This window comes from Geospiza fortis, unplaced genomic scaffold, assembly GCF_000277835.1.
Source record: "Geospiza fortis unplaced genomic scaffold, GeoFor_1.0 scaffold162, whole genome shotgun sequence".
NCBI lineage: Eukaryota > Metazoa > Chordata > Aves > Passeriformes > Thraupidae > Geospiza > Geospiza fortis.
Window position 1 is genome coordinate 8325891 of NW_005054316.1, and position 24309 is coordinate 8350199.

Here is a 24309-nt window from a genome sequence, read left to right on the forward strand (position 1 = left end):
TATTGTCTAAGGATATTTAAACCCTCAAATTATATGACATAGTATGTAGCATAAGAATAATGGACCTCTTTGCAATATTTTGATACTGATTCATCAAATACAAGTTTGAATTAAAAAAAAAAAAAAACACAAAAAACCACCAAAAACAAAACCAAAAAAACACCAACCCAACCTGTCAACTTTTGCTATTAGAACATCAAATTGTACAGTCTCGTATCACTTACTTCTAGGAGGTTTTGTTTAGTCTCCCTTCTTTGTGCCAAATGTGTGACTAGCAGTATAATTGGATACATATTAAACATGTTTGCAGGAGGAAGAGTGGTTAAATCAGCGAAATTAAAACTATGAGTTACCTAAAATGTTCACAGAATGATTCAGAATTAATGTGAAGAAATGGGTACAGTCTCCATATTGGGCTGAAGTGGAGTAAGATATGGTCATAAGTAGTTATGAGAGGTAAAAATGTACAACATTCACTCATTTGACATTCAGTACAAATGACACAGTTTGGCAGTGCAATAAAGCAGATTTTGGGACTCCTTCTGCCAAATCAAATACGTTGCAGCCAAAACAGCTGGTGCTGGTTCAAAGTCACTCAAGGGCCAGCAGATCAGTTCTTATGCTCAAGCTTTTTGAAATGTCAGTAACATCTGTCCACAACAATGAGTCTTCATCAGATCAGATTTCATGTCTTCTTACTGCTATATAAAACCATCAAAAATTTTGATTTCTGTCCTTTAATATGCCCCAGTGCAGCCACATGTCCACCACTGGTTTGGATCTCATTGGCTCTATGGTATCTGTGACTACCCATGTACCATTTTACAGTTGTGGCACATGAGGGTTTGATAATTTAGAAAATTAACCCACTGCAATCAAGAAGACAAAAAATGATACTAGTTTTCCAGTATTGTTTCCTGATTTTACAGCCAGTCCTTTCAGTGTGTTACTTCTTTCTTCTTATATGACTCCATTGCTTGTCCTGACTTGTATAAATCCTGCACACTAGAATGCAACACCAACTCAAGACCTGAATGAACACATTCTCTGCAGTTACATCTCATTATTCTGAACGTGAATTTTGTCCAAAAGGTCGTATAATCAATGTATAATGAATAACCAGTGTTGTTTGAAGATTTATTTTTATGGAAAAAAAAAGCAATAGAATGAAGTAAAAGATCCTGCACCTCTTGATCTTGTAGTTATAAATGCCCAACTAAGCATTTTCACAGACTTATCACTTGTCCTTGAACTTATAGGATAGACAAAAAATTGAACCATTCTAATCTATTCTTTCACTTCAACCATGTATTTGAACTGATGGAGAGACCAAAAAATGTATTTCAGATTGGAAACTCAGTAATTGTGGAAATGGTTAACAGATACCTTGAAACATTGAAGGTTCGATGACATGACATCCATTTTGGGTCCAGTGATGGACTGACTAATGTGGCTGCTCTCCTAATCTACATTCTTCTCTCTCAGACTAATCTTGATAAATCTACCAGAGGAAATATTTTAGCATGCACCTTTAATAATGATAGAAATATCCATATCTGAATGTTCAAACAGCAGATCATCACAAAGCAAACTGCACAATGTGCCATAGTTGCCCTTCATTTACTGGTGTCATTTCTGTCTGTGACCAATATACCAACTGTGCTACCAAAAATTGATATGCACAAAATTAGCACTGAATTACCATGGCAAGCACTATGCTCTGTCTACTGTTTCCCTGGTCACAGAGTCTAACAGTCCTACAAATACTATTTTTCTCTTGTACCCCATTAACTTTTTACCCTTTCCAAATTAATAAATTTCGTAAGTGCTTTTTCTTCTGGAGACAATTTTTCCCTGCTTGAGCATAAGATTATATAGTCAGCAGAAATATTATCGGTTTGCTGTGTGCTGTGTTTATCATAGTCCACTTCAGAGCCACTTTAATAATTTTAATTGTCCCCTTCAGTATGGACTTCAGTTCCTTTAAAAACCTTAAAAGAAAGAAAAAAAACCCTCAGTTTTTCAGCTATAGGCTATCTTGTATCAGCAATCTAACATGCCGGTAGTCTGTTTTAATGAGAAATTTCAGAAGAAAAAGAAGATTTGAAGTTTCCCGTCGCACAAAAAGTTGTACCTATACAAAGGGTGAAAAGTTAGACAAAAAAGAATGTAAATAATCCCCAAAAAGCAAGACTTAGATTAACTCTTGATCTTCTTTGCTCTTTCATACTGCATGCCTTTTCCCATTAGCTCTTCTGTTTTTCCTTTTCCTGGGAAACAGTGTTTATGTCATTTAGACAGGCTTAATGAAAGAAACCCACCGACAAGGCTACCAAGACAGAAAAGAGGTGACAAAATTGATTGCCTAAGTGGAACGAAAGTAAACAATTTTTGTTTCCCAAGTTCTTGGGTTTTTTTCTACTTATCTCTTTTTTTCAGGCTTTGTATAGAACAAATACCACTCTGATTTCTGGCTAAGTCATAGTGGAATGGCAGAGATAAGGAATCATGGGGATAGCCAGAGCTGAAGGATGCCTCAAAATAACAGGATCACTATAGCTAATGCAGAGCAGAAAGAGAAATGTGTTATGAAGCATAAAGCCAGGAAATGCAGAAGAAGATACAAGGAAAGCCCATAATTTTTTATCTGCTGAGATGAGAACACTATGCTAGTGAAAAACCAGTCTTGTATTAGAAATTGAACCTTGATCTCCTATGGCCATATGCTTTACTCTGCTCTTTCCAATCCTCTCTTGTCATCCTCCCAATGATACAGATGAACAAAAATTAGCTAAATGTTATTACCTGCACACAGGACCACAGAATTATTTATTTCAGAAAAGATCTCTGAGACTGAGTTAAACATTTGACCAAACACTTGTCAACTAGACCATGTAACTAAGAGCCACATCCAGCCTTACCTTAAACATCTCCAGCGAAGGTGCCTCTACCACCTCCCTGGGCAGCCATTCCAACGCCTAATCACCCCTTCTGTGAAAAATTTCTTTTTAAGCTCTAACCCAAAGCTCTCCTAGCACAGCTTATGACTGTGTCCTCTTGTTCTGTTGCTGGCTGCCTGGGAGAAGAGACCAATCCCCACTGGGCTACACCCTCCTTTCAGGGAGCTCTAGAGAGTGTTAGCATCTCCCCTAAGACTCCTCCAGATTAAACACCCCCAGCTCCCTCAGCTGCTTCTCATAAGCCTTGTTTCCAGACCCTTCCACAGCTCTGCTGCCCTTCTCTGGACACACTCCAGCACTTCAATGTCCTTCCTGAGCTGAGAGGCCTAGAACTGGCTACTTGAGATGAGGCCTCAGCCGTGCCAAGTACAGTGCAAGAACCACATCCCTGGTCCTGCTGGCCACGCTATTCCTGATACAGGCCAGGATGCCACTGGCCCTCTTGGTCACCTGGGCACAGCTGGGTCATGTTCAGCCCCTGTCAAGCCAGGTCCTTTTCCACTGGCCCACTTTCCAACCACTCTGCCCAAGTCTGTAACACTGCCTCGGGCTGCTGTGGCTGAAGTTCAGGAGCCAGTGGTTTTATGGAAACAAGTTGTGGCCGAAGTTCAGGAGCCAGTGGTTTTATGGAACCTCATTCCACTGATCTCTGCTCATCAATCCTGCCTGTCCACATCCCTCAGCAGAGCCGTCCTATTCTCCAGCAGGTTGACATTCCCACCCAACTTGGTGTCATCTGCAAATTTGCTAATGGTAGACTCAATCCTCTTATCCAGCTTATCAAGATATCAAACAGGACTGGGCCCACACTGATCCTTGGGGAACACCAATAGTGACTGGATGCCAACACAGACAGGGAAAAGTTGCAAAATCTGCATAGAACAGCAAGATGCTCTTTTCCTTTTGCTTGAAAAGAAATAGATTCTGTTCCATTTATTTATCTGTGTGGGAGCCTGAAAAAAAGAAAGACATCTATGTGACTTCATTAACTCAAGCTTATGTGGTCTAATTCTCCATAACAGGCTATTTATATTCCTCAAACTCTCAATTCCTCAAACAGTAAGGCTCAGTGAGGAATTCGAGAAAATGTAAGTACAAAGGAGAAGTCTGAGGTTATTCTCACCTATAGTAGCATTTCCTTTGGGTCATTGTACAGGGCTTGAGCCTATTTGCAGTTGTAGCTTGACAGGACTTGGGACTGAATTTGGGAAGAGAGGAGAATCTGAACAGAACACAATGTGGAAAAAGAGAACAGAAATTACGAATTTAGTTAAAGGACCTGTGAATGCCTTTTCCCATTAGCTCTTCTGGGGAAGAGGGGGAGCAAGAGATGGAAAATAAGAGCAACACTGCATCTCTTGGTAATAGACACATTCTTCTTCAAGATTGTTTTGGGCCTAATATACTATCAGAAATCTTTCTTTCTCCTGAAAATAAAATCAAACAAGAAATTTTAATCAGTAACTTCAGCCTACATCAATTTAAATCATACTTCATAAAGTACTTAAGGCAAACAAAACAATTCAGGTGAAAAGTTTCCTATTTAATCATGGGCATTTGAACAACAAATAGCTTGTAATTACCTTAGTAGATGCTGAATCAACTTAGTAACAAATGATGAATTTTTAACTATTCTTACCCAGCCTTTTACTAAATCAGACAGAGGGACACAAGGACAACATCAATAATATCAAACATTACAAATGCAGCATAACAGCACTTCAAATATTTATTCTTTTTTTTTTTCTGAGGTGCTTCTCTTTAACACAATCACATCATTTCCATGCCCATTGCAGGTTGCTGAGAGAAATGTTCTCTGCTAAGTTAACAGCATTCTTCTGAAGGCAAGAATTATTTTGTCCTCTGCATAGAACTTAATCTGTGTCTAACAGAACTGTTCTGCCTCATTTCTACCAGTGTAAATTTTCAGAAATAAGTCACCAGCAAAGAGTTAGTTAATCATGCAAATATTAATTCCACACAACTGGATCCATAATCTTTCTTCCAATTCAGTGGGCAAATCCATGATTCTGGGAAGACCCTTGACAAACTGCTCCTAGAGCTTCCAAGCTCTCAGACGCATTCCTAAAGGCTGCATGATTGTTTCCATTGAACTTCCACTTCAGTCGGGGCAAGGCTTTTCTGAAACCTCCTTTATCAATCATTAGAAATATTCTTGCCAGTTTGTTTCAGGACCTATTGGATTTTTGTGTCTGTGTTGTCTCTCAGTTCTTGTCTTCCTCCTTTGGTGCTTGCCCAGCCAGAGTCATTCTTAGCATCCTTTTTCTCAGGTTACATAGGCCACATTATTTGTCTTTTTCATTCCCTGAACACCCTAGTAAATCTTCTCTGCACCATTCAAATTGTTTTATGTCAACGTGGCTAATCAGCACTGTAAAGAGTGTTTATGGTTATAGTTTCCCAACAGCCTACATGACAGCAAATATTTTTTGCTGCAGTTTTAGCGTGAGCAGCCATAAAGATGGCCTGCTTAAAAAGGGAAAACTACGGAACAGAAGAAAATGGGTCCTGGAAAACAGTCAGACAAATTGCCTGCCAAAGTGGGGGCTGGATCCCTGGGAACTTGACCTGTGAACCAGAAATTTCCCTAAAAAGTGTATCTGGTAATTTAGAAGCATAGATGAAATATCAAGGATCCAGAGATATCCTGAGGTACCATGAATAAAGAAACCCAAGAAACTCTAATGACAATTTAACATTTGAAAAGTTAGAAGCAGCCTGGGAAAATAAAATTAGTCTGGAAGAACTGTAAGCACAATTTAATCATTTAATTATTGACTGTTACAAATGAAAAATTGAAATTAGCAACATGTTGACTGCTTGAAGTGGTGTTATCCTACACACTACTCTTATGACTCAAGGCTATAAAAATAACTGATTTTTTTAGCCAAAATAGAGGGCTTTTTCACTGAGTTTTCTCTGGTTTTCTATGTCACACATACTTTTATTTTTCTAAGCCAGTTTAATTTCACATGAATTTTCTGCCAGCTCTCAGATTCGCACTGAGAGTGCCCAGATGACTCTGGACCCTATGACATAGACCCCCTTGGAAGAGACACTCTGTTATCTCATTATGTTCCCTGTAATCCCACTTTGGCATCAATTTGAGCTGTCCTCACACCTGTGGGATGGCTGGATCAAACTTCGGGACCGATTTGTCCCCCTCTTTGGGATGGTTTCACTCCTGAAATCTGTCGAATTTGACTGATACCTGTACTATATATATCCACATAAGTAAGCTATCATAAGCATATCTCCTCTTATATTATTATAAAATGCCAAAATTGGTCTTTGCATTGTCATTATGATAAGTTGCTTATATGATGTTTATTGTAAACTGTAATACAGCTACTGGGTTTCTGTACTTATATTGGTTGTTAATCTAGGGTTGGTTATTTCTGTTATTGACCACTGCCATGCTATTGATTGCTATTGATTAATCATTAATTGCTGATAGTATTTTGTAACAGCTTGATATATTTAGATATATTTGCTTTATTCATTTGTGGTATAATTTCTAGTGATGATTTCTGTGGCTTTTTGATAATTTGTAACAAAATAGGGAAATTTAGATGATAAAAGCTTCCAAGTCTTTGTGTATTATGAAATTCAATGAACCCAAGGTTGCAATCTCTACACACACACAGTTCTGGGTAACATTTTTAGTCGTAACAGGTCCACATCATATATCCATACATACTATATGACTCTGTGCATTGTGTCTTTCTCTGCTCTTGATAAAAAGAGAAAGAAACGTTTTGATAGAAGCTTACAAATCTATGTGGTGAAGCTACATCAGTGAAGCTCCTTTTTAAAGTCCAGATTTGAATTTTGCAGCCTAAAATTTGCTTCAACCTGTAATTGCCAAACTGTGCGTTTCAGAGCCAGCGTTTAATGTCTCTCCATTGTATTCTGTTTGCTCTTACAAATAGTAATTAAGTGTAATTATGTGGAAAAAATGTTGATTGAAAAATGTGTATTTGCAAACCTGAGTTTGAATGGACCTACATTGCATTTAGAATATAGCTTCTCTAATCCCTATTTTTTACGAACTCACCACAAAATTGCAGTGCATACTAATTTGTACAGTGTAACAAACCCCAAGGTAGCTGCAAGAATGGAGTGTTCTGTTCTCCTCTGCAGCCACATTCATCTTTGAAGCACATTTTTAATAAGGGTTTCAAAAATGACCGCATTCATTGCATAGAGAAATTGGTGGGCAGGTTGAAGGGATAAAATGATGCAACTATGAAGTTATAATTTTATGTGGATTCTTTGTCTCACCTTAGTTATTCTGTTTCAGAAGTCACTTATTCAGAAATTTTTCTGTGCTAGAGGGACAAAATTTGTTCTAAGCATACTTGTCAGTGTAGAAAATTATCTATGCTTTGTCTTTTCAGTAACAATACAAACTTTCAGTATGGACTTATCTATTTTGCTATCTTACCAAAAAAAAGAGGAACCTCCTATCTAAACCACAGAATATTAAAGAAAATATCTTATGTATGCATGGTGTTTACAAAGTTTATGGGTTTTTTGCTACAGCAGAGATAACTCAGAAGATAAAATGATAGTAATCTCATGTTAAGATGAAATAGGAAATACATATAGAACTAAAAACTAAAGGGTTTTGTCTACTCCCTTGATGTCACCTTTGAGATTTTGATAAAGTAGCTATGGATAAAAGTGCAAATATTCAGAACTGATTTTTTTGTAGCTTCTCTGTACTTTTCTGCCCTTTAAGGAATTGAAAAATGAAAAGAAAGCTTTCATAAAACTTTTCTGTTCTATACCAAAAATGCAAAATAACCATAAACCATCTCTTTCCATTGTGAAATTAAATCCATTTCAAGAAGGAAATAATAAGTTTGGTTTTCCTCTAGGGGAGTATTTTTGCAATATTTCCTGCTCAAATGTTTGTTTCATGGATTTAAAAAGACAGTTTACTCTGTTTGAAGAAAGAGAAACTTATTACAACTGAACTGAAACATCTTACAGATTCTAAATATAATCCTACATATAATGAATACTGTAGCTTTACATATATTAAATGAAATTAATTCTGATTAAAGATATATCAGTACAGGAAAAATCTCAAAACACTGGAAAATTAATAGCAGTAGCATATTTATTCATGTTTGTATAACATTTCAAAAAGTTATTTGTTGCTGTAAGCTATCTCTTCTGTGCCAATAGAAGTGTGTATAGAATTCAGCTCAACACTGTTAAAAATTTCAGTTCAAAATAGCTTGTGATTAGAGTTTTCAAACACCTCTAGTTCCTTCTATTTTCACAGAGAAAGGTTTCTGGTTTTCATTCAGCTTATACCATGCTGCTTTCTTAACTCTATTACCCTTCTTCAGCTGCAAGTAGCCAAATACAGGAAAAAACTCCATCATTTAAATAACATATTCCTAGCCTGAAAAGCATTAAGCTCAAGACAGTGTCTCTTTGAACCACTACAAATTGGGCAAGATATTGCAAATTGTCTCATTTAGCAATTTTAATCTACAAATGAGAAAATGTCAGTTATTACAATTCTGCACTTGGTTCCCTTATTTTCAAAATATAGTACATTGGTCACAAATATAAATAACAATCCATAAGTTATGTTAAATGTGACAAATGATTTTTGAAGATTACTTAAAGACTGCATATATGGTGAGAAAATGTAAATTTTTATGCACATTTTTCTGTCTTGAAGCACAGCTTTGATATCTGAAACAAAGAAATCTCTGCAGAAGCATGTGGACACTCATATACAGAAGGATCAGTTAGAGAGCACTGAAGAAATGGGCAGGAAATCAAATGCATCTATGTTGAATTTGACCAATGTCACTGGAAGGTTGCTCTCTATATTTTTTTTAAAGGCCATTTAAACCAGAGAAGAGACATGAAGACTGAGAAAAGACAAACATCAGGTCCAGTTTCCAACAGTAATTTAGAATTAATTCTTATTTTTAAGATGACCTTGCCCTGACGTTGGAGATTGGACTTTGTGATTCCCAGAGATTCCTTCTGACCTGAAGCATTGCAATATTTTGATAAATCTTGTAGTCAGATTTTGAGACAGTAATTCATATGGGCATGTGGCTTGAGACAGAGGGAATTTGAAGCAGCACTTACTTGTACAAAACAAGAGAGCATGTGTAATATTAGAATATTGTCAAAGAAGTTTTCTGCATTAAGGATAAAAGCGTGAATTGGTATTAGAATGATTTGGGCATGGGACTATGGTTAGCAATAAAGTGATTTCCTCACTTGCCTTATAATACTTTCAGATCTATGGTTTTTTGTGCTAAAATAGAAGTTTATCTACATGCCCTTATGTAACTCTGAATGCTGGATTTGCACTTTGTTGACATGATTTATAAGTGTTTGATTATAGCCACAGCAAGTTGATGGAGAGAAGCATTTCCTGACTAAAATGTCATCACTTCACCTTTGTGCTTTGAGGTAAGAAATAGGCTCAATCTATTTAAGTTCTTTGACCGTAAACACTATCAGACGCTTTTCCCTGAGGGGCTCATTATCTCAAGTGGCAGATTTTGCCACTAACAGCACACTCAAAAAGGGTTTGAGAAGCCAAGGTAAGGTAAAATCTGCTTTGTGTAATGAGCAATCTTGCAGGATATGGACAAGATCGTTTCCATACCTAAGTGCATAAATACTTGTGAGTCAGCTGCGAACAACGGTGGCAGCAAAAAGAAAGGTGAAAGCAATTGATTTTTACCAGTTCTCGTAGATCAGCTTTTTTATGCTGTTTACCGTCATGGTATCTGAAACATACCAACATGTCAGAGGCAGAAGTTGCTGATGGAGTGAGAACTAGTCTGGCATGGAACAGCCACCTGCGTAGTTAAGGTCAGAAACCAGTGTAAAAAACCTGTGAGAGCAGGAGACGTGACTTATTGAGAAGTCTGGGGAAAGTTCATCAGTGGAGATCTGAAGACTGATGTTTGAGTGATACATGTTTACTCTATCCATGTTACAGGAGCAGCCCATGTGCAAGAGAAAACATTCACAGAATTCAAGTCATGTACCACAAAAAGGCAGGGTATGAATGGCTGATATGTGAGAAACTCAGATGTGAATATGTTCAGATGAGAGGGAAGAGTTGCAACTCACTTTGTAGCTAGGGAGAGTGGTGTCATTGTTATTCTATTCCCTCTTCTTTCAAGTCCCAACAAGTATGGCTGTCCAACAGTAAACTCAAGGCTGCTATTCTGCTGTCCTGAGGTAAATGTATCTGCAAATACCATCCTTTCTCTGTTTGCAAAGGTCTCAGTCACTTTGACTAAATTCTCTGTAAGAAATAAAAACCATTTAGGATGTAAGAAAAACATGTATGTATGCATTTCACATTTTCTTTTGTTTCTTAAGGAAAAATCTGTTTTAGAAAAACAAATCTCCTTGCTGAGTAACTTGCTGAAAGAGAAGCTGTGAGAGCATTTCTCAGCAATATTATACATTCCGTTTAATTTGTCAATATTGGATAAATACTATAATGCTCTATATGATGCTACTGCTACTGCAAAATGCAGCAGCATATTTATTATATTTTCTGGTATGCTATATTCTGCCAGTTACCAAGGAATTAAAGAATAGCAATGAAACAGTCAAATACATCGTGTCAAGTGCAGGAAATTATTACCTAGATTGGACAGTGAGCTATCCTAAACTCTTAGAAAGAATTATTCTAAAGAATTTATTGAAATCTATATATGATAGCTGCCTCAACTGGATTATATGTTTAAACCAGGAAAATGTGGATGGTACATATTAATATGACTATGACTATAAGAGATGGAGAGACAGTATATTTTATGCTCAAAATTATGACAAAACCTCTTTCCTTCCATAATCAGAATTACACTATCTACAGTGCAAATGAGGTGAGCATCGCAAAATTATTTTTAGCCTTACTCTATAGAATCCAGCTGAAGTAATCAGCTGAATCTATTTCAAACACTTTGAACCCTTTTGATTAGGACAAGTGAAACATAATCAAGTAGCCCTGCTGTTGAAGTTCCTGTAGAAATCTGGCAAGCAAACAACACAACTAGTTGGTTGGACTGATTGAGGCAACATTTTATAAATAGCATCAAGTTGCAAAAAAATCTGAAGGTTTTGGTTAACAGAATGAAAATTTACCAACAAATATTCAGGCCCTAGGAAATTATTATATTCCAACAACAGTTTGGTATATTATCCATAAATATTACTTAGGGCTCAGCTGAGTTCAGCATGTTCTGTCTGAGATTGCTGGGAACTGGAACGAGTCAGGAACTTCTTATGTAAATCTAGAGAAGAAAAATCTCTTCCATTACAGTGAAGAACTTGTGATGAGATGGGTGCTGATTACTTCACTTAGTGTGACAGAGAAAGGCAATTGAATGCTGCAGTTAAGAGGGTGATAAAAGACCACCACAGACTGATTTTAAAAGAAACCCGTGCTCCTGTTCAAAGTCCAGAATTTACAGCTCAGGTAAACTACCTGCATAAAAAGAGCTTTCAGTCTGAGATTCAACTCCTTCAAAGAGAAACTGTAAAGAAATAAGCTGATGGTAACTTGTCCTGTGTAGTTCTAACAGAAAAGTAATGCTAACTCTAATACAATATTTAGTGTATAGAAATGCCTAAACCTTTTTCAGCACACTAAGTTTTAGAGGTCCTTAGACAAGTGTATTCTGTCCCAGAACAAATTGAAATAATCTGACAGACCATTACATATTCAGAATAAAGTAATTTTCCCATGAACAAAACTTCGGCTGTCAAACATTTTCACCTTTCAAGGTAGGCTGTAACTGCATATGGTAGAAACTGCAGAAAGCAAGGACAGATTTATTGGCAGAAGATGCTCCTGAAGGTTTGTTTGGCATGCATGTTTTACAGTGCAAAAGTATAATTCTTTGAAAATCCATATTAAATGTGTTTGAGTGACCACAATGACAAGGACAGGAGTTTAGACCATGGGGGCACCACCAGCCTTAACTGCCCTTCCCCTCAGGAATCCTACTGGGGAGCCACTGGCCTTGTCAGTTCTTTGCAAGTTCCTTCTGTCAGACCCAGTGGACATGATTTTCCCTTCTTCTCAAAGAAAGAGCAGGAGTGGTAAAACCTGCCCACAGAAGATGTTCAGAGATCTGATGGAAAGTGATGCTCTGGAAACCACATTCCTATGTTGTGCACTGATGAAATTATTTAAAGAGGAAATCCAGTCACAACTTTGTTTATGTTAGGAAAACATAAACCAATAAGAGAGCAGGAATTCCTGGGGTTTTGTAACAATTTGTTCTATTTATCTCAAGAAATTGTGATTTAACTAGATTCTGGTAAAAAAAATATTTTTTCTGTGAAGGTCTTGAAAAACCTGAGCACTTTGAAGTTACTTTTGATATCCTAAAACTATTTCAGGCATTTTCTTATGTCTCTAGTTTCTTCTGTTTTCATAGAGAAAGGGTTTCTGATTTTCATTCAGCTTATACCATGCTTCTTTCTTGACTCCATTACCCTTCAGTTGCACAAACAAGAGCAAGGCCATCCTTACAGTATCCTAATAGAGGAAACCAATACTCTGGGGGTATTTGACTAATGAAGAAGTATTTCCATTCCTCATCCTGCTTAGTGAGCAGCGTTTTTGCATGCACAGAATCTTCAAAGATATCCCAAGAAGAAGCTGGGATACTTTCACAAAAATAATAAGTCACTGCAGTAACCAGTAACCATCAATCATGAAAGGTGTCTATGTCAGAAAATGCAGAATTATTGACCTTTTTTTGACCTGAAATAACAAAAATATAAGCTGTGATGTACATGTTTCTAAACTAAAGTGTCTGTCTGCAAATCCTAGTTTGGGATTCAGGAAATTATCTTGCTAAAGGACATTTAAAAACTGTGTGTGAGGATGCAAATATCAATACTTAAGGTTCTCTGACATTAGCATGTCGCATTAAAACATGTCTATCTATGAAAGATGATATTTGAATAATAAATCAGCTGCCCAAACTGATGTCTAGAGCCATCTGAGAAAGAAATGAGAAATTTTAGCGTTTAAGCTTACATTGGACATGCACATTATCAGTTTTGATGCAGTGGATGTACTGTATTAGGCATTATGTTAATGTAGCTAGTAAAACTGAAGTGTAGTAAGATGGAATGGAATATAAATATTACTTAATGCTTCCTTGAAATACTAAGATTCAGTTCTCTTTCCATCACTATGAAATACATTTTGCTCAGTATGTGATCATTCTAATTTTTTTTTCAGTAGATAACCTTCCTTATCATAAAGAATTGTTTAAATTTCAATATGCACTAGTTTTAAAAATGGCATTTGGACATATTATGAAAAGGATGTAAATGTAATTTTTTAAGTTCAGGAGGCCTAAAAATATCACTTTGTGTTTCAACTACAGTATTATTGATTTTTGCCCATAAAAGACAAGTTGCTCTTAGTGTTCTAATTAAAATGTAACTTTACTGTCCAAACTACCTTTCAACAAAAATAAACTGATTTAAAACCTAATTTAAAGAAAAATCTCAGAAAAAACCATCTTATTTTCTTATGTGATAAGCAATATACAAGATCAATACACTATTTTCATTATTGCCACTAAAATTATTATTGAAAAGAAACTCAGTTTAGCATGTGTATAAAGAATGCTTTACAGACCAATACTACTACTACTAGTAGACTTCAAAGTGTTAACTACATAAAGATTATAATTTGCACTCCTGATCTTACATCCTTATATTATCATTGAAAATAATTTATTGGCAAAAAAAAAAACAAACAACCAAAACCCCAAGCAACTAGGGAATAAAAAAATGGCAAAGTTTGGATTCTTACCTTCTGAACTAAGGTCCTAACATGAGTTCTGTAAGATGACAGAGAAACCCTTGAGAACAGGGTCAACAGGAAGGGCAACCCAGGCCTTTTGTGAGCTATTTCTCTTTCTTAAATGCTTAAGTGACTACAACTGAGTTGAAGGAAAACAAGACTGAAGAACTTAGAAACCAAGACATGCATGCTCTTCCTTTGAACAGAATAGTTCATTCAGGAAAGCAGAACTATTCATGATTCAGTTTGAGGATCCATTAAACTTCTGGAAAATCAAGCTGTATTTATGAGACTGTCTCCTTGTCAGCATTTTGCAGGAAGATATTAGGCGCAATTGACATATATTATTCCAGGTAAGAAGTCTCTAAAGGTAAAAAATTTGAAATAGTTGTGATCTTGATTCTAAATTTCATTTGCAATTTCTTTATACTTTTCTATTTTTGTATGGTTACTCACAACCAGTCCTCATCAAGTCATGTATGCTGGAAAGAGGAAGAATTTTTAAATTAAAATAAATCAGTGGGCTATTTCTGTGTCTTTTATATCTGACTCTTCTCTTGATTAATGAATCCTCTCCTCACTCACTTAAATACTAAAAAAGTTGCTATTTTAATTTTCACTTTCTCTGACAGCCCTAAAACTAAACTACTAGTAAGCTTTTATTTTATGCAAATCAGCATTTTACTATTAATATTTGGACCATTTCTGTCAAAGGCAGGATCAAAAGATAGAAAGGAACATAAGATGCTTCTTAAAAACTAGGACACTGCTAAAAAATATTGAAAGATCAATTAATGATGGCAATTATTTTTCTAAGGACCCATTCAAGAAAAGTAGAGTATACATTCTCTTACTGTGAGGCAGAGATGAAAGTTATCTCTTCAATGATATCTAACTTTAATACATTTCAAAGAGGAATATTAAATGTTTGAGAGCCCAAACCAGTCCATAGACACAGAAATCAGCTGAGTCCTCAGAAAATGTTGAATTCAGCTGAGACCTCAAAAAATTTTAATTTATTCTAATCTTGTAACTTACTATTATATCTTAAGTTTAATACATAATTCTACTTCTATAAGCATATGTCAGGAGTTTACTGGATGTGTTTAAGCTTCAAGCAAAATCTAATTTCAGTGAAAGTCATATATTAGGTAGCATTTGTTTCTATTCTTTGGATGAACGTGAAATATATTTCCATTTAAAAAAAGACATGCAATTTCAAAACACAGTTTACTGGGAACATTTCATTTTTATGCAAGACAGTTAGAATTAATCATTCCGAACCCTCCAAAAAGCATACAGAAAAGATGTATAGAAACAAGGGATGTAATGACTGCACAGGAATGTCTTTGCAGCTACCCAGTATTCCTCCAGGTACAATGATCAACAGACATTCAGGCAAGAGGAGAAAAAAATTAAACTGAAATCAAAGACAAAAAAAGTCCCTATGTTTTTTGTTTGCTTCAGAATTTTATTTTAAAAATAGCAAATATAGTTGTTATTGTGAATATAATTGAATAATTTGGCATTTGATACCTTCAAATGCATTTTGCAAAAGGCAGTGTAGGAAGAAAATATTTGCCTCTTAAAAGCTAGACTATTGTGCACGTGTTTGTCAGAATATTGTGGCCCTAAACACACATTTTATGTCTAAGGTTTTGTTACCCTCTTGGCTGTTTCTAAAGAACATTCACACATTCTGATTTTGTACACAGGCTGAAAAAGACATTATTGCATTTTCTGTTCTGTGGTTGTACTCTTCGAGATTACTGTTCTCACCTAAAATCTAGACTTAGCTTTCTCTCTTCCTTTCATTTGAGCATCTGTTTTTATAATGTCTGACCTCTGATGTCCCAGGTGGCACCCAAAGTGGCTACTCTCCCAATAAATCTAGCTCAGCTCCCAGAGGGTTGGTCATGGCCACAAGGCTGCATCCCAGAGCAGCAGCACAGCCTGGGAAGCAGCAGAGCTCAGATGTATGCAGAGGAGGGTTTGCTCCACCACCACATGCAAACACTTGAGCTGCAAGGCAGAGCCAGCCCTCCGTGAGCAACCACCACTCTTGAGGAATATGTATTTCCTCTTCCTTGCACGGTAGCCAGAGGTTTCCTGGGTTCTGGTGCAGGGGAAGTACACAGTGATTGGTGCCTATTTTGCTGTAATGCCGTAATGTGATTCCTCTTGGAAGCTGTGAATTTTAGCAATCTCTAGAATTTCCTACCAAATAAAAGCAGTATTGACACTGTTACCAAATTCTCAGAACAATGCAGAGTTCCTCAGAAATGGGTACAGCATTCAAAACCATTCTGATATTGGACTAAACTTTAAAGTAGAAATATTTTTCAGTACTTCAAATACTTTTAAGATACAACCCTTAATCTAGTCTAGTGACAGATAACAACCACAAGTCTAATATGACAGAATACTGTCTAAAGAATAAAAGTATTTTTTAAAACAAATAAGCATTAAAACACATTTTCCTTTTGAAGGTAGCTGGTTCAGCCACAGCATTTTGGAATTAAAAGTTAATAATGAAGAGAATTACTTATCTACCCATGAGATTAAGAAAGAATCAAGTCATAGTACAAAATCACCTAAGCAGTCTTTATATCTCATTTCAGTTTCACAGAAGAAATTAGAAGTAAATGTTTGGGGAATGTGGTCTTCCATTTTAATTTAATTTATAACAAGAGAACAATAGAAGAATTGGGTTCAGTTACCTCAGGTCTGTGTTTACAGGCAGTTTACAGTGCAGAATATTGCACTATTGATGAGTTAAGGATATCAGTCCATTACAGTTTATTAAGTCAATAAAACCAAAAGCAGACAAATCCCAAAGAGATACAGTCTTGGGTTCTCAAAAGTTTATCTTTTTTCCCAGTTCATGTTACTTCATGAAACAGAAAATATTGCTTCATCAAGAAAGCCTTGTGCCTTTGGAGCATGACAAGGATGCCTCAGTTACCCCATGCAGGGTCACTGTGGTAGCACTAAACTTGTGAGCTTGTACATTTGAGTCTCTTGGAGTAAGTACAGACAGAGACACAAAGATGATCCAAGGGCTGAAGCACACTTCCTATGAAGACCAGCTGAGAGAGTTGGGATTGCTCAGCCTGGAGAAGGGAAGGCTTCAGTGAGACCTTATAGCACCTTCCAGTACCTAAATGAGGTTAAGAGAGAGCTGGAGAGGGACTTTTTACAAGGTCATGTAGTGATATGACAAGGAGCAATGGCTTTAAACTGAAAGAAGGTAGATTTAGATAAAAATTGGGAAGAAATTCTTTACAGTGGGGATGGTGAAGCACTGGAAGGGTTTGCCCAGGGAACTTCTGAATGCCCCATCCCCAGAAGTGTTCAAGGCTGGGTTGGATGGGGCTTTGAGCAACCTGGTCTAGTGGAAGGTCCCCTGACTATGTCAGGGGGGTTGGAACTAGAAGATCTTTAAAGTCCCATACAATCCAAACCATTCTATGTGATTTTCTTGGCATGGAAGGACCTAAAACTGAGGGTGGTTCAATCTCACACTGCTAAGAGGGATGCTGTCTCTGAGAAAAGCCAAAGAGTATCACACGCTGAAATTCATGTCTGGCTTACTCTTTCCAGCATTTGTTGCTGTCTTTTCCTCACTGGGAATAACAGAATCATCATAGAAAAGGTGTAATGGAATGTGGAGAGGGAACGAACATCACTGTTGTCTTTTGAAACATTTTGTACATTTCCAAAGAATGAAGGCTAAAAGAAGGTGAAAGAGGCTGAAAGAGGCCCCTGGAATTTGTCACCCAGATCATGCAGAAACACTAAGAAAATTTGATTTATTATTAATATCTAACTCTAAAATAATAGAGTTTTGTGCCACGGTTCATACCTACTGTGTGTATTGCATCATTTACACCTAGATGCATATGTATGAATACTTCAGGGGAGCTCTTTGCTTTCACACAGAGGACTGTGGTGTATCACTAACAGACACCACCTTCCATTGAGGTGTTCACACATATATATTTTGCTCCAAATCTTGCTCATTTGTACAGGATAAATGTAGCCTGCTGCCCAGAAACCCTCTTGACCTAACAAAGGCACTGTAGAGTATACAGAAACTGCAGACTTCACTGTATGGCTGCAGCAGCATCTGTGAGATGTTGTCTCCAGTGAGCTGAGTATAGTCATTCTATATTTATGTGAGAAAGTGAATATAATCAAGGATTTCTTAAAGTCCTTGAAACTGTGACTGTTCCAGGTATTGTCAGCTAGAAATCCTGGGACAGACAGATGATGTCAGAGTGCTGGGACAAATTAACCTTAACCATGAGGCAGCCAGCTGTGTGAGAAACTCTTTTGGATGTCGAATAGAATGACCCTGCCATAGTTTAACTCCTGTTGGGTGAAGTTGGAGAAGTCTATACTTTTGTGCAAGAGCATGTCCATAGTCCTATGAATCCTTTTAACTCCCAGCTCCCGACAGTCAGCAGCCAATAAATTTGGAATGAAGTCCATCATGGGAAAAGTCATGGCCAGGGTCTCCAGAACCATTTTCCAAGTATGATTTAAAAACCTATTGCAGGCTCTTCTGGAAAATAGAAATGGACAGGATCAATAAACTTATGCAATGTTTCACCCTCCAGTGTTTCCCAAAATGTTTAAAGATAAATGACAGTGTACATATTTTTGTGCAGTAACCATCCAGTTGCTGCATTCTGGGCATCATAAATCTTATGGTAAGGCTAAGAATTCCTCCTTTGAAAATACACAAATACATTAGAAGAAAATAAATGTCAGCACTGTTCTAGGATTACTAACTATTGCCTGGGAAAAAAAGGTTGAAATGGATAATAAAATAGAAAGGACATATTGTAGAAAATATTTGCTTCACAGACAGCTATCCATGAAGATCGAGAAACCATCTTTTGAGCTGCCAACTTTTATTTCTATTCAAAATAATTTGGCTTCAAACTCCAACTATATGTTCGTTGCCAGAATGAACTGCCTTTAAGGACTTTATAATTTCTCCCTGTGAAAAAAGAAAAACTGTAATTGTGTCCCATTAGTCTTCTCTTTGACAATCTAAATAAAACTCATTAATATTCTGTGTAATACATTTTTAAGCTATTATTTCTGTTCTTCTTTTCAATGTCCTTTGAAAAATGTGGACAACCATGCTGAATGCACCATTGCAGAATTAAGCTTATCAGCACAATAAGCACAAGTCACGCATATTTTGATCAAAACTTTCCTGTTTTTGTAGAAAAGAATCACTTTTTTTATCTGAAGCTTAAGTGGATTATCCATTATGAACACAGAATCCTCATCAGAATCACTATTTTCCAGTTTCACTTTTTTTCATTGTTAGGATTTATATTTCTTGGTCCTAACTTTGCATTTTGTGGAACTAAACCAGTCACAGCTTTCCAAGTGGAAAATTGTAAAATTATCCATGTAAATGACTCATCATAATCATGATTCCTGTGCTGGCAATTTCATGTCACTAATTAAGGCATTTCTGCAGGAATTCCATACAAATCCTTCTCTTCATCCAGCTAGTATGATTGTTCTTTATAATCCAAGAATGATATTCTTTCACTCTACTCTTTATGACTTCTAGGTTAATCTTTTTTTTTTTTCCTCATGGGCCTATTTCTGCTCTTCTTTACAGCAGGGAACCATGAATCCCAGAAAAATCAAGTGCTGAAAGATCGGGGAAAGAACAATGTTTAATGAACACAAGATTAAGACAGTGCTCATCCTCATAAATAGGGTAGAGGTTGGCATTGAAGGGTAGGCATTTGAGTTCTAGCTGAGTTTATTACAACAGTAAATAGTACCAAAAGGAAGCTTAAAAGTAGTTTACTTTTGAAGTGACTAAAGGAAACACTTGGGGATGTGAGGCTAGTAAATGGCATTTCATGGTTCAGGAATGCACTGAGAGAATATAACCCTCCACTTCATAAAACAGCCCAATTATATGTTTGTTCTAGTCATCAGTGTGGTCAGCCATGTAGATACACAGCCATTAAGTCTTATTGGAGAGGCATTTGGCATGGCTCTTTGTTAGTGTGATGAGTTCTGATTACGCCCACACTGCAACTGCAACACCATTTCCAGCCACCTGTGCCCTTTCTGCAGGCTCATCACACAAAATGGACCTCATGCAGTGGAGCAGAAGGTAAAAGAGTACTAAAGCAACCATGAGGCTAATTTCCTTTACAAATTCTTCATTTTTCTTCCTCTTTGCATTCTTTCTAAGCCTTCAGCTCACTGCAAGGCAATTCCTAGTTTTCCAGAAATCTCATTACTTTGTGTTCAGTGCTGATAAGTATTTTAAATTGAAACAGATCCCAGTTCTGAAGAAATATGAGAGTTTTAGATCAGCAACTGAATCAAGTCTTTGGACCAAAAAAAAAGTATCTACTAGTTTACCCATAAAATAAAATTGACATGTAATGAAATAGAAAGAGGGTTGAAACTCTCTACACTTTCCCTGTATACTCTATTTGCATTTTATGTAGGACCAAACTGAGAAAGCAGGAGACATGGCTCCCTTCAGTTCCACTCTTTGACAGGGAAACATCTGCCTGTAGTACCAAACTGTGGCACAAAAAGAACCACAAATTTTGGCAATCCAGTTTTACTGGATTGGCTTCCAAAGCATAGACAGAATAAAGTAGATGTCTTTTATTTTGAAATCTTGACTAGTGATAATGTCTCTCAATTACCTGACTTATCCAGAGGATTTCATGCTCAGAGAAGTGACATTTGCTCAGTGGACATCCTTTGCAAAGTTTTCTCAACCACATGAACTACGTGTTCCTTCTAATTTAAGGCATGTGTTTTCTGGTGCACTAGGGACGCTGGGGTCCTGTATGACAGTATCAGATGTCAGCAAGCATTCTGATATGTCTCTCAGAGTAAGTCTTAGCAGTGCATTTCAGAATTCGCTAATAAATATTCAAAATATTAAGAGATAGCATGAATTCACACTGTTGAACCCATTGAAATTTAATTTTTAACAGTTTTACTCTCATTACAGTGATTCAGACACAGCCGTTCAAATCACAGAGGCATAGCTTCAGATACACTCTCCTCTGAACTGTCTGTCCCTGAATGCAAATAACTGAAGCAGCATAGAGAACATTTCCTCTATTATAGTCTCTCTGGTTACAGGAAGCAGACAGTAACTAGGGAGCAGCATCGAGCCCCTGTCTCTTGTAAATAAAACATTGGCATCCAGACATCAGGTTTAAGGGAGATCAGACCAAAACAGAGTAATATCAAAGTTCCTAAGAGGTAATCAGAGCACTCAATAAAATAACATCCAATACAAGTTGTAAAATTAAAAAAAAAATCTTCAACATGAGATGTGATGTGTAGCAAAATTCTCTGTCTAATTACTCAGTTCACAGATGTAGGGAGATACTGTCAATTTACTGAAGTAACAACTTTATCTGGGTTGATAACTACCAGTCTTTCAGTTTTCCAGAAGCCGTGTTTCTTGCCTTGATGCCTTTTCAGAGAACTTACTTCATTTTTAAAATTTTTTTTTTCCTGTAGAAGGCAAGCCAATTGGAGTTCTTGCAGCAAGCAGTCAGAGAGAACATCCACAAATCAGAGTTTTGAAGCAGGGAACAGAATATGAAGATGAGGTCAAGCATTCCAAGTGACTCTTCCAAAAAAATTAAGTGGTGGCTATAGAACAGTTATTACACAAGACACTGATTCACTAAATCAATCATGTTTTGTGAGTGCTGAAAATCGTCCCTACACACACAAAACCACAAAAGTACACACAGACAAGTTGGAATGCATCCTTGGAAAGCAAGGACTAACTTAGAGGTAGAGTTTGATATGCCGTAGGGGAGGTCTGCCATTCAGAAAAGGCAGCTGGGACAGAAAAATCCCCTGAAGCAGAACAGGCTGGGCATTTGCCAGACAGAAAACAATTGTGCAGAAAAATAACTGAGATACTGATGAAGCTAAGGATGAGTCAGAAGTGTAGTCTTGCAATGAAGAACATTAACTTCATATTAGACTTACTAAAGAAATTTTAGGCAACAGCTTAAGGGAAGTTATTAGTCTATTCCATTCAGTATCTGTACAACTTCATCTGGAGCCTTGTGCCCAGTTTTGGCCCTCCCTGTACAAGAGCAAGTCTAAAGAAAGGCCACCAAGATGGGAGGCATATGATGTACAAGGAGACCCAGAGACCACTCTGGTTTACACTCTAAAGAGAAATCTAAGAGGGGATCTTCTTACCTTTTGGTATTGGGCTACAGACAAGTCCCGGAGAACTTTTTTTGGCACTAATGGTGAAAGTATGAGAGGCATTGGACAAAACTTGGAACGATGGAAAATCAGTAGATATTTTTTCATACCTTGAAGATGGCCCTAGCCTTGCGATTGGTCCTTCATTGGATCAAATTGTTCCCAGACCTACAAACTATTCTATTCTACCTATATTTCTCCCAAATTTATTCCATCACTTTCTTCTGTTAAAAAGAAGTATTTTATGTTTTGGATGGTATTCCTGGTGCTACAAAAAACCCACATATTTTTTTTAATATTTTTATCCTTCATTATACATAGGTGCTGTATCATAGAAGAGCTGTATCTTTATTGAGTTCAAATAAGCTCTGATTAATGACATTGAAAAGTTTTAAAAACACAGAAAAACAAAAGACATTTGTCCAAAGCACATGGCTAGAAACATTTATTTTAGGAAGGTGGCGCATGGGAGAGCGAATATTTCCTAGAATAGGTGACAACTGATTTTTTTTTTTCCTGAAAACTAGAATAAAAGTTCCCAAAAATGGAATTACCAAATGTCTTCTTGGAAAATATTATCAGAATATGACTGGGTAATTTGTAGAGTACGCAGTCAGAGCTAGTTCAGAGTGAAAATAGTGTACAGAATGCTGTACCTTTTTGTAGCAAACATTTCAGCCAATTCTGGAGCTCTAAATGGGTGCCTCAAAACACCTTTTGCTCAGAGGTAAAAGACTTACAACCTAAGTTTTAGGTTCTGCTCAGGAAATAGTAGATTAGATCTTAACATCAGAGCCTTGGCATACCCTAAGAGCTATGTGAATGTAAAATACAGGTAATACTCAAAACAGGAGTAATAATATCTCTTGATTATCTTTACTTGTGTAAAAGTCAGACTGGCCAATAACTGCTTTCAGTCTTTTTTCACGGGTAATAAATTAACAGCATGCAAATATCTACCATTTCTACCCCTCTTTCTCCCTCTAAGCCCTAGAATCATTTAAGGCAAAGAATAAACCACCAATGAAGTTGCATTCACCAGCAAGATGCACACTGAAAATTCTCCACCTGAGTTCTTGCCACCTGATAGAAAGGGATGAAAAATTGATTATTCACAGAAGGATATTTTGGGCTGTCTGAATGGGCTTAAGAGTTAATAAACATGATGCCTGAATGAAAAATTCACCATGGTTGATATTTCCAATGTCCAGACCTCGGTCTTTCTGTACAAAGTCATCAGAATTTTTACATACGCAGCCTGAAGAAAGCTGCGTATGGCAGAAAGATGCTATTGGCATCAAGAAAATCTGAAATACTGTGAAACATTAGCCAATCCCTGCAGCAGGATAGAGCAATTAAATTCTAGTGATAGGAGTGTAAAAGGAAGGGTTGTAATACATTTTGCTAAAAGTATTTTAAGTAATTTTTCCTAAATATAATGGCAAGACAGAGGGCGGGTTGTGAGGGGTGAAGATTTAACTCCCTCCTCCCAAGAGAGATACAGTTAATAAAAGGAATATTTTTCTTCAGCATCGTTCACAGAAGTTTTATATTTATCATGCTATGCATAAAAAGGGCTTTTTCTTCATATGTTCAAGTCACTTTTAAATAAATAGTAAAAATATGTACTCCAGTCAAGGTACATTTCAGCAATTTTACAAAACTTATGCAGTTGGAAAATCCCTTCATGGCAAAAGGGATCTTCCTTTTTATCATATGTAGGATTTAGAGCAGGAATTTTTATAGAAGGAAGCATGTTCCACTGTTCTGAGAATTTTTAGATTAACTATTCCGCACATTTTATTCCCCAGTGCATGAGTATTAGTACTTTGCTTCTATAAAATCAAACTTTTGGACAGAAGCAAAAAAAAATGTTAATATATAACAAATTCCCATATAAAGGACTGTATTCTCACAATATTCATACACACAGGACATGCATTCTGTTATCTACTTATTCTTGACCTCTACATTGGTGAGATCAAGCCATATGCTCTTCACACAGGCAAACTCTAACCCCAGCTCCTGAGAACCTTCCAAAATGTGACACACAAACAGATGTGGCAGAGATGTCCTTTGCAAGTTTTTTATTTCATAAACTGTTCTCCTGCAAAACCACCTGAACCAATTCTCAGCTCTGTCCAGCCACCACTCTGGGCTCAGCCAGGGTGCTGGACAGTCCTAAAAGGAAAGAAGCAATTCAGATCAGCAGGAAACATCTGCGCACCT